The sequence below is a fragment of the Perna viridis genome, chromosome 15 (assembly GCF_037379345.1).
Source record: "Perna viridis isolate PV_CMFRI_1.1 ecotype Kerala chromosome 15, ASM3737934v1, whole genome shotgun sequence".
NCBI lineage: Eukaryota > Metazoa > Mollusca > Bivalvia > Mytilida > Mytilidae > Perna > Perna viridis.
Genome location: NC_142459.1, coordinates 7,035,907 through 7,049,833, shown reverse-complemented (window position 1 = coordinate 7,049,833; position 13,927 = coordinate 7,035,907). Strand labels below are relative to the sequence as shown.

General features: G+C 31.8%; 1 pseudogene across 1 annotated transcript; it reads left to right on the top strand.

Annotated features, from left to right (window-relative positions):
- The first annotated feature begins 1,029 nt into the window (after positions 1 to 1,029).
- LOC148596743 (uncharacterized) lies at positions 1,030 to 13,005 on the top strand (annotated as a pseudogene). The gene is made up of 7 exons (XR_015919222.1): positions 1,030 to 1,276; positions 2,581 to 2,940; positions 4,356 to 4,442; positions 4,841 to 5,002; positions 5,376 to 5,512; positions 9,730 to 9,909; positions 10,577 to 13,005. The product of XR_015919222.1 is annotated as an uncharacterized LOC148596743 (transcript).
- The last annotated feature ends 922 nt before the right edge of the window (positions 13,006 to 13,927 follow it).

Below are 13,927 nucleotides of genomic sequence, written 5' to 3'. Positions count from 1 at the left end.
AAAACATCACCCATTTTGTAATATTACAAATTGAATTTGTAATATTAGAAAATGAATTTGTAATATTAGAAAATGAATTTGTAATATTAAAAAATCACTTTGCAATATTGTAAAATCAGTCAATCACATTATTTAATATTACAAAATGATTTTGTTCCCCATTTATTTATATTTATTTAGTAACATGTGTAAAAGAAAATTTATCAACATGTGCATAATTCAATTATTAATATCAATAAATTGAGGAGTTTTCTAGACATGCAAACACAATCAAGACAAAATGTATGTATGATCAAATTTGCTCTTTGGGCAATACCTGAGTCTGAGTTCATACTTCCCCTATTGGTAATACCTGCCTGTGTCCACACTTGTATTTATATAAATACAATTTGGACATTATACTTTCCACTTCTGTATATTATGTCATGTGCATGTCTTTACTAGATGATTTGTAGAACAGTTGTTTTCGGGTTTTACGTAGAACATGTAGGTCTATTTGCATTAATCAGTCTTAAATATCCTTTTTGTATAAAATTGAAGTTTTTGTGTGTTTCTGCAGCTTTTAGTCCTGGTGACAAAGTTCAAAATCACAAAGGCGATGTCAGACGATCAGAAGTTATAATGACATATTGGCCCTGTATAGATGCCCGGTTTGAATTCATATCAATTGGTCAGTTTTTGACATATTTTTAACGTATTGTGGGTAGTTGGTTAATAAAATTCCACTAAATGAATAGAAATATGCTAGTATTTGATTTTTTGATGAAAGTAAACAAAAATGTAGTATTGGAATAAAATGACTATAGTTTATATATAATTTATTGATTAAAGTTCAAATGTTGCCCTAAATATGATCAAAACTGCCAATACAATACAAAATACAAAAGTGCGCCAATACAGGATTTAGCCGTCCAATACGGCTTTTACCCGTCCAAAACGTCATATTGGACTTGTTAAAATCCATATTGGCCTACATTGTAGCGTATTAAGCTTGTTAGTCATTAAAGGTAAAATTGTGCAAGGTTTTCCATATTGGCTGAGTTATTGGTCCTCGGCTAGAAATATTTTAACTTGTCAAATCCTCTGAAAATGTTCATTTTTTGTCATTTTGGCTTTCCATATTTTGTTCTTCTTATGACACATGACATATTTTGGTCATGTGATTTGAAGCTTTGCAAATAGCAGACGATAAATCTATATCTATTGATTTGTTTCAAATTTTTTTACTGCATTCTTAAAGGACTAAAATAATATAGCATACAGAGGTTTTGGAAAAGTAAGTTGGAAATATTCTATATTGAGCTTAAACTCCAAAATTACTTGGAAATTACCGGCAATCTCATCTTTGTTGTTTTCATCAAACAGACCGGTTTCAGTGTCCGCAACCTCTGACCCCTGACCAAAGCACATGCATCAATTCTGTACAAAACGCAATGTTAATAATACACCGGAACTACATTTTGTAGTTATATATTGGATAGAGGGTACAGAAGTATAACTCTGGGCTAACTGTCGACTTTGAAGGCATAGTTTTCATATTCCTAAGCAAGGGAGATAATACAACTTAAGCTAGGACTTCTAATCTTTTTTAAAATCCTCTTCGTCACTGAGCAATGTTTATGCCATTTGTAGCAGTCAGATCTACTTGGCCTGTTCCATTTTACTAATATTCTTTTCTGAACATCATTGTACTTTTAGGCCTAGGAGGTATATCAAGGTGATGTTTGATTTCCTTAGGTAGGACCCCAAAAGTTGATATTTAATTCATTGTTAACAATGTTTTTGACATATAATCCAGAGTATTTGAACTATTAATATTTAGAAGATATTACAACTGAAAAATTGATATTTATCCTTCGTCTTGGAACATTTACTTTTTGGGTCGAAAAGGCCTCCTGTCAATATATATGTAAATGCCTTTAGTGATACACATTAATTGAAGTATGACGTCTCTAAAAAAAATGAAAATTTATAACCTCTGTTGCATACATGAAAATTTCTTGTTGAATGTTTATAGTTAATGTATATGCCTCAGGTTGCAAAACCCAACAATTTTTAAAATAAATTTACATTTTTGAAGTAATTGGCAAATAAACATATACATCATTTGTGTTGGCACACATTGTTTACACTTTATAACACCACACTGAGGTAAAAACTGTTAAAATAATAAGCTACCCTTACTCCAAGGTTGGGTGCCAATATGACCTTCAGTAAGGGTGGAATGCCCTCAAAACACTTGAGTAAAGCTGGCTTGACACATTTTGGGGAAAACACTAGTGTAGTGCATACAATGTTTATCTCAAGGCCACCTAATTTAGATTGTGTATGTACATACATGTATGACAGTGCTATCAGCGATATGATTTTTAATGCAAATGATGTTTATATGCTGACAAATAAACCACTGTTCAGTAATACAGGTCCAGACATGCTATCGGTCTTGTTAATATATAATAAGGAAAAATAGAATTGATGATTCGTACTGTACATGCTCTTGTTTTGCATCTCATTACATTTTGTTCATTTAAAGTTGATATTTATTAGAGACATCTTTATTCCTTGTTAACTTTTTTTCAGGATTTTATATTGGTATGGTGAAAATACGGGAAGATATTCGTACATGTTTTAAGTGACATTTTTGTGAATCAGTAACAAGTAAATCTACAATGTATTGCCAGTAACGCATATCTTAAATGATGTCACATAGGTGGGTTAAAAAAAGAAAATCACAATTAATTTACATTGTTCACAAAGGTGGGAAAAGTTAGAAAGTGACAAAGTCGTTTAAACCTAGTGTTTCTGATGTTTCCAATAGTATTAATCAGAACTGTGAAGCTACAGCAAGTGAAATACCAGTAATTGAGGATGTCAAAATTGAAGAGAAGCCCAGTAGTTCCGCACCTTTAAAAGAAGATTGTCATTCCTGGGACCAAACAAGTAAGTCATTTTGTATTATTGTTATAATAATAATATTTTTTGTATAAAAATTGATGAAATTATTTTTACAATCACAGGAAGTTGTAGGATGACACCTTGTTTGAGAGTAAAAATAAGGCTAAATTTAGATAGCCCATAGAACTACCATGAACAATTTTTTCAAGTAGTCCTTAGTGTTAGTGTCGACCCCTATTGTTTATTTAATACTTCATGTAATTTTTGGATCATTTATAAACAGAATATGAGAAGGCTAACTACAAAAGAGTGGAAAATTGGACAGAGGTTAGCAAGAAGCTATACCAGAGAGGACTGAAAAAAAAACCAGTATATAGCGGTTTCTACATGCAGTCAGTGTGACATTTATACAAATAATCTCTGCAGGTGTATTGACTGCATAAATTCCCATGTTGCCTGTTTACCTTGCTTGGAAAAAATATCATGAATTCCCTCTTTTACTTCTGTAGCACAAAGAGGCAAGGTGTTATGTGATGCCCTTCAAAAGTTGTTTTTCTGTCTGTCCGTACGCCTCCCCCTCCATGATAAATTAGGAATGAATTAATGTTTTTTTTTGTAAACTTTGTAGATGTTTTATGGACCATGAAATACAGATCAACTTCAATTTTCAGAAAATTGCAAAATTCGGTTTTTAGAAATATATTGAATGCCCAGTAACAGAGTGAAGTAATATGTAAAAAAATTAGGTGAAATACTAGGATTTTAAAATATTTCAAAATTACATTTGAAAAATTTTGTTTTGACACGTTTTTAAACTTTTGTAAACCCTGTGCAGAAGATGCACAGTTTTCTGAAAATAGGCTTTATGTTGCATTCTTTGGATCGTTATGTTAAGCACTTACATACTTCATAATCTTATGGAGTTTGTGGCCTCTACCGTATGAGAAGAATGGGTCAAAAATGGTTAAAAATAGGTGTTTTATCAAAACCATGTATAATGCTTGTTCTTCTGCTGATTTTAATTATTCCCTTTTATTATTGGATTGCTTATGAAAATTCCTGCCTGTGTTTTTCAATCAGATTTAAGATATCTCATATGGCTTTTGAGATTAGGGGTTCAACATGGCCACACCCCAAAAAATTCACTGTTTTTGGGTGATAAGAAAACAATATTTGACTTTAAAATTTTGTCCAAACCAGCTGTTGTGTCGATAATGAATGTTAAGTGCCTAGGCTTAAGTGTGTCAAAAACTAATATTGTTTCAACACTTGATGGAAAAGTTTTGGAATCAACCATTGTGGACGTATCCTGCTGCTTTCCGTAACACTTTTGTTTTTAATGATGCATAAAAATTACATTTAGAATAATATGATACAATATACAAAATCATTACACAGCTTTGTTTACAGAATCTATTGAACAAGTTGATATATATGTAATTAGCATTTTTCATTAATAGGGAAAGGAAATATACAAACTTATCATAGACGAAACTATCCAACAGATTCAGACCTTGTTGATGATGATCTGTCCAGCATGTTTTCAGGTACTTTTTTTTAAGAAAAACAGAAAATGCTTACGTTAAACATTAAACATCATTATTTCAACCAATGAGCTTTTATAACATGTACAAATTTGTCTTACACGTTTATCAGTGCACTTGTGTTAACTCACTGTGAAAAGGATATTTGGGATTGACCTTGGGGTTTGTATATTTGTAGAATTTAAAATTGGCTGTATATTTTTTTTAATTTTTTTTACAAAAGGCAGACTTAGGGCAGACTATTAAAAAAATAATATTGTTTTTATTTATTCTTCTTTATGTACACCTCGTAAGTGCAGATGACCTAAGTACATAAAAAAATTATTTCAAATAGATATGTATATCAATAAATATTAAAAAAATAAGTTGCATCATTAATAATGTCATTATATTGCTTTCAGTGTGAGAAAAAGGTTTACTGCTTCGATGCAGACTTTCAGGTGGTCCGAAAGACATCTTCTGGTGAACAGTGCTTATCTACAAAGCACAAAAATCGCTTTTTCTTAGATCAGAAAGAGGTGGATAACTTTATGAGTACTTACACCAAGTCATCTGTTGATAATGTAAGTACTGTTAATATCTGTATATGGCAAGGTTCGTACGGGTCCTTGAATCCTTGAATTCTTGAAAAGTCAATTTAATAAATTAATAAAATCTAAATTTGATACCGTCCTTGATTTTTTAATATTTTAAATGTTTTATCGAAGTAATGTTTCTTAGTGTATTTTATGTCTTAGATTTACCTTTTATGTACCTTTTTATATGTAAATAGCATTTTGTTTTAATTTCATGATTTTATGAAGAGACTTTGATCTTGATTTTAATATTTACATTACATTAAATATTATTGCCGTGATATGGCCCTGGTCGCCGAAACGGCATTAAACAAGAACAATCAATCAATCAATCCCTAATGATTTTATAATCTTGATTTAGGACTGCAGTGAATTTAAAGCTGGGAGCAACATAAGATCTAAGGCAATGAATAGAAAGTTGTCTGATACTGCAGTTTTGGGGGCCACTTGTAGACTTGACTATCCACAAATGATTTTTAGTTTAAAACATGGAGAAAGGTATCTATAACTTTTTCTTGGCCCTCTTTATGCAACGCCAAAGATGACTTAAGGTTAGCACTATCCTTGTTAAATAATCCTTCAGAATCATTTTTTATCATGCTTGGAGATTTGGAAATTATTTGTAGCATATAGTTTATCAATTACATGTTTAGGATTAACTTTGATATTTTAATTTGTCCATTTTTTCCATTGTATGCATTTTGAAGGTACAAAGTAGTATAGATATTAAGCAAACATAAGTGTACATGTACTTCTCTAGGTAGTTTTTCCTTCTCTCCTTGTATTTAAAGTAGGGCTACAATAATGTTTCTTACATACTCTGATAGAACTTATCAGTGTTGGATTAAGCTTTCTATTTTAATATTCTTGGTTTTGCTTCTTGTATACCATTTAGTTTTGAATGTTGAATTTCTTATGTTTTGATTCTATTGATGGGATGAGAGGTTACTTACTAAAATATATGTACAGCATACCTTAATTCGCTTTATCAATTTTATAAGTATTTTTGAATTTACTTATAATAACACAATTTATTTTTTTCTCATAACATTGTTTTTACCTTTGCTTCTGATGAAGACAAATTATTGAAACCCACACTTCATTGTGAGGCAGGGTAAATAATAATAGCTTGTTTTTTTGTTTTTGTTTTTTTTTTTTCAGAAAAAAAATGATAATGAAGATATCATCAACAAAGTATCATTTTCCATATCAATTTTTCACTGCTATGGGCATAGTGTTCCATGTCAGGTAATGTGTATATCAAGAAATGTGATCAAGCAGTTTGATATAATTCATTTGAAACAAAGGATTTTTAAAGCAGTATCATTTTCATAAGGCCCCGTGCAGGTCCGGGTGTTAAAAGAATAGGCATGCAGCAGCGCTAAGCTTGTCGTAAAAGGCGACTAAATAGTGCTCAGAAACCTAGCCGGGGGCTAGGCGCTCTGCCCACAGAGCAACTGGGATGTGTGCCCCAGGTGGTGGAATGGGGTACCCCTGGCGTGTTACATGCTGGGGTTGTCAGGCTATAATACGGAAAACCTGACCGCAAACCATAGTGGTGCACCGTGTTGGGAAAGATGCCACGTTCCTCGCACGTTAAAGAACCCTGCTGTGGTATTCGATAGGAGTAGGAACCTTTGCGCTCCGCCACAGGAGGCTAAATTGCCCGAACTTACCCATCCCCCCTTTTTCCAGTGGCAATCAAAATTTGTCGACCCTATTGTCCTTGTGTCCCATCCTTTTTTTTTTCATTTCATGTTCATTTTATCATCCATTTCATGTTCATCGTCTGAATATAGCTGAAATATTGCTGCTCGGACGTTAAACCCCAACAAACAAACAAACAAACATTTTCATAAGTGCCCAAAAATTATTTGCATGAAATAATTTTAAATCCATCTTATTTATACCAAAAAATGATTGTTTGAAAGTACGTTTTGTTTTTGATTCATTTTCTATTCTAAAAAGAAAAGTCTTGGTTTTTTTGTATTGATTTACTGGGTAAAAAAAAAGATTTACACAATTATGTAGTTTTGATTTTATGTGACCCCAAATTTTTAGATTCCTTAGCATTATTAAATTTCTTATTAAAATTCAAATCAGATTTCAGATACCATTTATGGTTTTCAGTTAAAGGGATCCAAGGCAAAGCTTTTTGAAAGGCACCCTTAATGCAAAACGTCTTTCATCTTTAATTATATTCCAAGTTTTTTGCAGTATTATGTCTATTTTGTAGGTTGTAAGAAATGAAGAAGTTACACTTGGCAATTAAATGCCCAAAACAAGCATTTTCTACAGTTGCAAGGTATAAAACATTGGAGGAAAACAGTACTGCTGCATTACTAGAAATTTTTTCATCATTTCCTTATAACATTTTTGCTCAGCTCCTGTTAAACACAACATTTTAAGGTTTTGTACAAACAATTAAATGGTTATAGTTTATTGGGATGCAATATTGTTGTCCTTATGACATCTATTTCCTGTTCGCCAAAAATTTGAAATTTTTGAAGCACGGAGGTATAATATACAAAATTTTCATCACAATTATTTCGTCCAGTATTAATTACATGTTACTAAAGGTATTGTGCAGCATTGGAAGCCTTTTTGTTCCTATGTCCATGCCTATGACATCTATCTTTCTAAAAACATGATTTTCTTATACATGTATCATGATGTTAAGTAGTAATATCACTTGTAAACCATCATTCTCAACTTTCTTGTTTAGTATTGAATATATGCACCATCCATTTTCGATCTTGATCTGAAGCTTTTTTAGGTCTCAAATTAGTACTCTTATCAATCGTTGAAGTCTGAGTAACCATCCTTATTCAACACTACTGAAAAAAACTTAATTAAAATTTTAACGGAATCTTAACATAATACCATTGTTATTAGTTTTTTCATGTAAATCACTGTTGAGGTCAATAGGTGCATTTTAAAAAATTGGGGTGTTAATATAGAACAATGCTCACACTTTATATAATATTGTACTTTATTGTATTTTTGGCCTTTAAATAAACTGGTTTCTATAGCAACTTAAGTATATTAAATGATCTCTTTTTGTCTATTCAGTTGCCTTTGAATTGTCCATAAAATGTGTTCTTCTTGTTTTTCAGATGCTCTTAGCAAGAAAGATATATATGCTTTGGATTTTCAGAAATATATCAAAAAGAGGTAATTTAATTATATTTTAGCACAGTGAACTGACCGAAAGTTGAGTTATTGTGATACCTGTTACAAAAAGGTTCAGGGACATAGAAATTATGTGTATCTGCTTGTCCCAACACGGACTCTTTCACATATATTTGTTAATGAAAGTGTATTCAAGGGAACCAATGTTCTGGCGGTAATCAAAAGAATGTAATCCAGAGACAGAGACCAAACATACAAAACAAAGAACATAAAGTAATTAAAATAATACATACAAAGTAACAAAAACAACAAGCAACTCGGATTCCACTAAAAACTGGGAGCATTGACCAGGTTTACCAGTAGGGTAATCGTCTTCTTTTCTAGGCTTTTCTAGAAACAAGTTGCTCATAAAAAGTCAAGTCCAGAGTAGTCAATTTTTTCTTTTTCAACATTTTTAAATTTTAATATAATGTGCTTACTAACTTCCTCGGGGAATACATTTTTTTGTAGATTTGAAGGAAATATTTCTGAAAATGCAGAAGACCTTTTAAGGTATATCAATAGATTTAATTATCTTTCTGCTCTTTGTACCTTTAGTCTGTTCTAACTTGAACACCTATCTAAACACTGATAATAATTAAGAAATATTTTTAATCACATTATGCCTTTTGTGCATCTCCTGTTTTGTTTGTGACTTGAAGAACTTTTGGGGTTTTATTGATGCAAAATATGAAATTGGTCATTGGTCCACCAAGGGACCTCCTCTAAAGCCACTTATTATCCTTACAAAGAACATGTAAGATGCAGGGATCTCCCAAGGATTTTGGGATAGCGCTGTATTTACCGCGTGTGACACGACGTTAATATGTCTCCTGTCAAAACGTGCCTCTTTGTATTTAATGTATCTTAATATTCATGTTTCCAAATATTTTCATGAAGTAGTGTGGAGTTGACCTAATTATACCAGGAAAAAGACATAAATCTTATTCTTGTTATTTAAAGTTGGCACACTAGTTGTTTTGTTTTGTTTTGTTCATAAATATTATGTTTATATGTCGTTTGTTTATGTCAAATACCCCATTTCATGATTTACAAAAAAAAAATGTTCTTCCCCCACTCTTGTTGTACTATTTTTAGATTTGGGGGATTTTACGATCTATTTCTTAACTAATTTTCCCGCCAAAAAAAACATGCTCTTGATACACAACAACATGGCAATGTAAACAAAAGACGGCCATTTCCTTTTCATTTTCAAAGAGTTTTGGAAGTATCTGATGGAATAAATATTTTTGGGGAATTTACTGCTAATTACCTTGGAAGATGGCGTAAATGACCTCGGGGCACACACGTTTCCTGTCGTAATTGATTTTTAATTCGCAAATTTAAGTTTATAGCACAGCGTTAGTAGCATGGTAGCGCAGTACCGGTCTCGATAGCACTGTAAAGCGCAGCGCTTTACGGGCCTGGGGAGAACACTGAGATGATTTTAAATGTTGGGTCATGAAACTAATAATTGCTTTTTATATGATTCGGACTTACATGTGCGCATGCACTTCATTAGGATGAAATTTTAATATTTTCAGAATTGATAAGAAGTTATCTACTTAATAAGAACAAGATGAAAAGACTGGATAAAGACAGTGAGACCTACTTGTCTTGTTTAAAAGCAGCCAAGTCCATAGAAAGGATGCAGGCTCTGTAAACAATTTACCAATATGTTTCAGAGGAGCAGCATCTGGTGAAGCTAATAAGGAAATATGCAAGTGAGGAACAGTTAAATGCTTATTGTTACATTTATTGTAATGTGTATGAAAAAGTCACTTATTCCTTAGCCCTATTTTGAATGTAATTGCTATCGATTATAATATATTTTGCATACTATGTTGTAAAAAAAAGTACAATTCCTATGAAATTACGGTTCCTTCTCATTACCAATACAAATAATTAAGTACTTATTGTAATACCTTAATTGACAAATTTAAAGACTGTGCCATATTTTTAGTCAATTTAGATTGATGTTACGTTTTTGAAATGAAAACTTCTGGTGCCAAACAAGAAGTACATGTATTCCTTTTTTACTACTGAAATGACAACCTGTTTAGTTTAGTTTTTTTTTAATTTTACAAACAGAAAGCTAAGTAAGGAAATAATTAATTTTGAAGGTAAAAAGAGGAGGTAATTATCAAAGAGGAAGTCTTACATTTAATGGATTTTGGAGGTAATTATCAAAGAGGACGTCTTACATTTAATGGATTTTGGAGGTAATTATTAAAGAGGAAGTCTTACATTTAATGTATTTTTCAAAACAATTTATGGATTTTGGAGGTAATTATTAAAGAGGAAGTCTTACATTTAATGTATTTTTCAAAACAATTTAGCATTGGTCTCATTTCTATGTCCATTAATTATTTTCTCCTCCTTTTGTTTTAGAGGGGCAATCGGTATACCATAGGCTTTCAAGGCAACTTAAGTGCAGCACAAAGTGGATAAGTCGGTAGATGGTTGCAACGAGATTGGGGAACCATGTTGTAGCATGCCATTGATAATAAGCGTTAATTATGTTAATACTGTTGAGAGTGAAATTTTCAACTGCCTTGCAGAATATCAAGGAATTCCATCAGCAATAAAACAGGAAGTTATCCAGTTGAAATATCTTGCCACCAGATGTGCTGAGAAGAAAGAACTCCTTAAACAAGAAATGTTATCAACTTTTTTAGTAATCTTTTCCAAGAATATATTAGTGATATGTGTGCTCCTTTACCTTTAATTTTAACAGAAAATTTAATGTCGGATGACTATGAAAGAATCACAGAAATGTTTTACCTGGCATCTGTTGAAGATTTGTTGGTAGATGGAGATAATAATAGTGATATAGAAAGTAACAGTGATGATGACACTGAATGAATGTAATTTTTTTATTTTATATTTTAAAGTTTTGTTTATTAAAATACCATTTCAGTAATTTAAACTTGTAACGCCTGTTTCAACTTGTGACACACCAGTAGCATGTTTATCATGCCATCGATAATTAACTCTAATTATCGAAATACTGTTGAGAGCAAAATTTTCATTTGGGTTGGGCAATACTAAGGAGAAACAGAAAATTGTTCTGTTAAAATGCTTGGCACCTTATATTGTGTCTCCATTTTCCAAGTTTGACAAAAACAGTGTAGCAGGGTTATTATTAGCACGATGTAGCTTATTACAGTTGTTACACTTTATACCATACTACTCATGAAATATCAGTAAAAAAATCTCATCCAACGTCTTTCAAAATTAGTAGGGAGTAGCTGAATTTTATTTATTTATTATTTTTAAATTTGAGTGAAAAAAAATGTAGATTTGAAAGGAATGTACCTATATTGGGGATACAATCAAAATATTATTTGTTCTGGGAGAGTGATAAAATTGGATCAGTAAGGGATGAGAATCAAGGATAGTTTTGTTTTTACTTGCAATCCTAAGACATACATGTACTTGTTTACCATGACTCTCTTTGGATAACAATGAAATAAAAAATGCAAAATACATTTAAGCAATGATGAAAATTTCCATAATGGAAAAAGAAGTTAAAGAAAAAATATCATCTGTATGTACTTAATTTTAAACAAAAAAAACTGTAGTACTGTTAACATTATGTTTTCTTATTGCATGCACGATGTATAATGTACTAATGTTTGCATTGTAAATTACATGTAAATGTACCTTGTATTTTTGTGGTTTTTATGAGATCTGCAGGAGGAGAATAGTTTCAGGCTGTGTTTCCCTCTTAATACAAAGTGTTTTAGTAACAATCTTTTTTTTCCAAAATAAGTTCCTCCCTCACAGCATCATAGGTAAACAAAATTCAAAAGGTGTCGTTTAAATGTGGATGGGTGTGAAGGAGGACATGATTTTTAGATCCTTGTCATCAGACACTTGCATATTGTGATGATTTAGCTTGCAATTTTTACGTTTTTATGCACTCACAATTTTTATCATATGTGATGATGAATTTTCGGACATCATGAAAGCCTGAATGGGAAAAATTTCAGTTGATGAAATGAAAAAAATTCTAAAGAGTTGAACTATAGGAAGACTCCTTGCAGAGTTATTGAAAAATGACATATTTGTTTGCTGTTGAGCCTTTTTCTTTAAAACAATGTAACTTAGAAAGTTTCAGTTTATAAAATGATCTTTTATGATAAGGCCAACAAAAGTCTTCATCGCATTGAAGTTGTAGGACAACTCACTGTTGGTGTTTCTTAACTTCAGGGTCATATAAACCAATCGGAACTCCTCAGTCTTTCTAGTACACAAAAGAACAACCTAGAGGGCATTAGGTGAAAGAATCTATCCGGAATTTGACAGATCCGATTCTAAAATTATAGTATTACTTGTTGACATTTTTACCTTTACTTTTTTCCTAGTTCCTCACTTCATGCTGAATTCTCGACTGAATTGTTCTTTATTTCTAGTGATATCTTACCAATTTTTCTAGCACCACCTGGTGGATAGAATAACTTTGAGCCGCTAGTGATTCCTATTCCGGCATTTTTTTCCGAGAAGAAATTCTCCTTTCTGCATCCGAGGATATTTTCTAGTAGAGCAGAAATGGCAGAGTAGTTCCGATTGTCCTAGAAACATTTTTTTGTGGCAAATAAGACAAAACTGCGGGAAGTTGTTAAAATTTGAGCCACGGGGTGCAATTAACACTCATCAAAACTTTGCCAATGTATGTTTGATTAGTACAAGTTATAATGTGTTGCTTTTTACTTTTGATATGAAATATGCATATTTATGTATTGTTTTGAAACTCATTTTTTGTTTCATGTAAATAAAACAATAATTTATAGTTTTATATGATTTTTATGTTGCTTAAAAGAATAAAATGATAGTTAAACAATGTCTGTTTAGTGTAATATTATACACCAACAAAAATTCTTCTCAAGCTGTGAACAAAAAATGACGCCGAATATGCAAAGAGGCCACATATATGCCAATATTCAAATAGGCACAACACAACACAAATATATCAACGGGCACAAAGAACACGAATAACTCAACGGGCACAAAGAACACAAATATCTCAACAGCACAAATAACAGAAATATCTCAATAGGCAGAAAGAAAACAAAATATATCAACGGGCACAAAGAACACAAATATTTCAACGGGCACAAAGAACACAAACATTTCGACAGGCATAAGGAACAGAAATATCTCAACGGGCATAAAGAACAAATATTTCAACAGCACAAATAACAGAAATATCTCAACAGGCACAAAGAACACAAATATCTCAACGGGCACAAAGAACACAAATATCTCAACAGGCGCAAAGAACACAAAATATCAAAACACACCTTTTTTGGCAATTGCATTGTCAGGTGAGACAAATATTATGTCGTCGCCCCTCCCCCCAAAAATATCTCTACAAAGGAAATGAAAATAATATAATCATGACTCTTCACTTATCTTTATTTACTTGATTATCAGAAATATAGAGGGAATTCAGTTATACAAGGAGTATTAGAATAATAAAAAAAACATTATGAATTTCGATTCAATTATACCAATAAGTTGCATGGATTTCCATATTTCCAAATAACAATTGACCTAGTTTTAACTGACCGGGGAGGGGCGGGGGGTAATCTGTTCCAAATTTCGGATGGGCGGACGAGCTTACTACAGAAAAAGTACAGGAAAACTTCCCGCCAGAATTTTTACACTATAACCAGTCAAAAAATATTTCATGATAAGTAGCAGATTTAAGGAAATGACCACAGAAAGAGTTGTTTT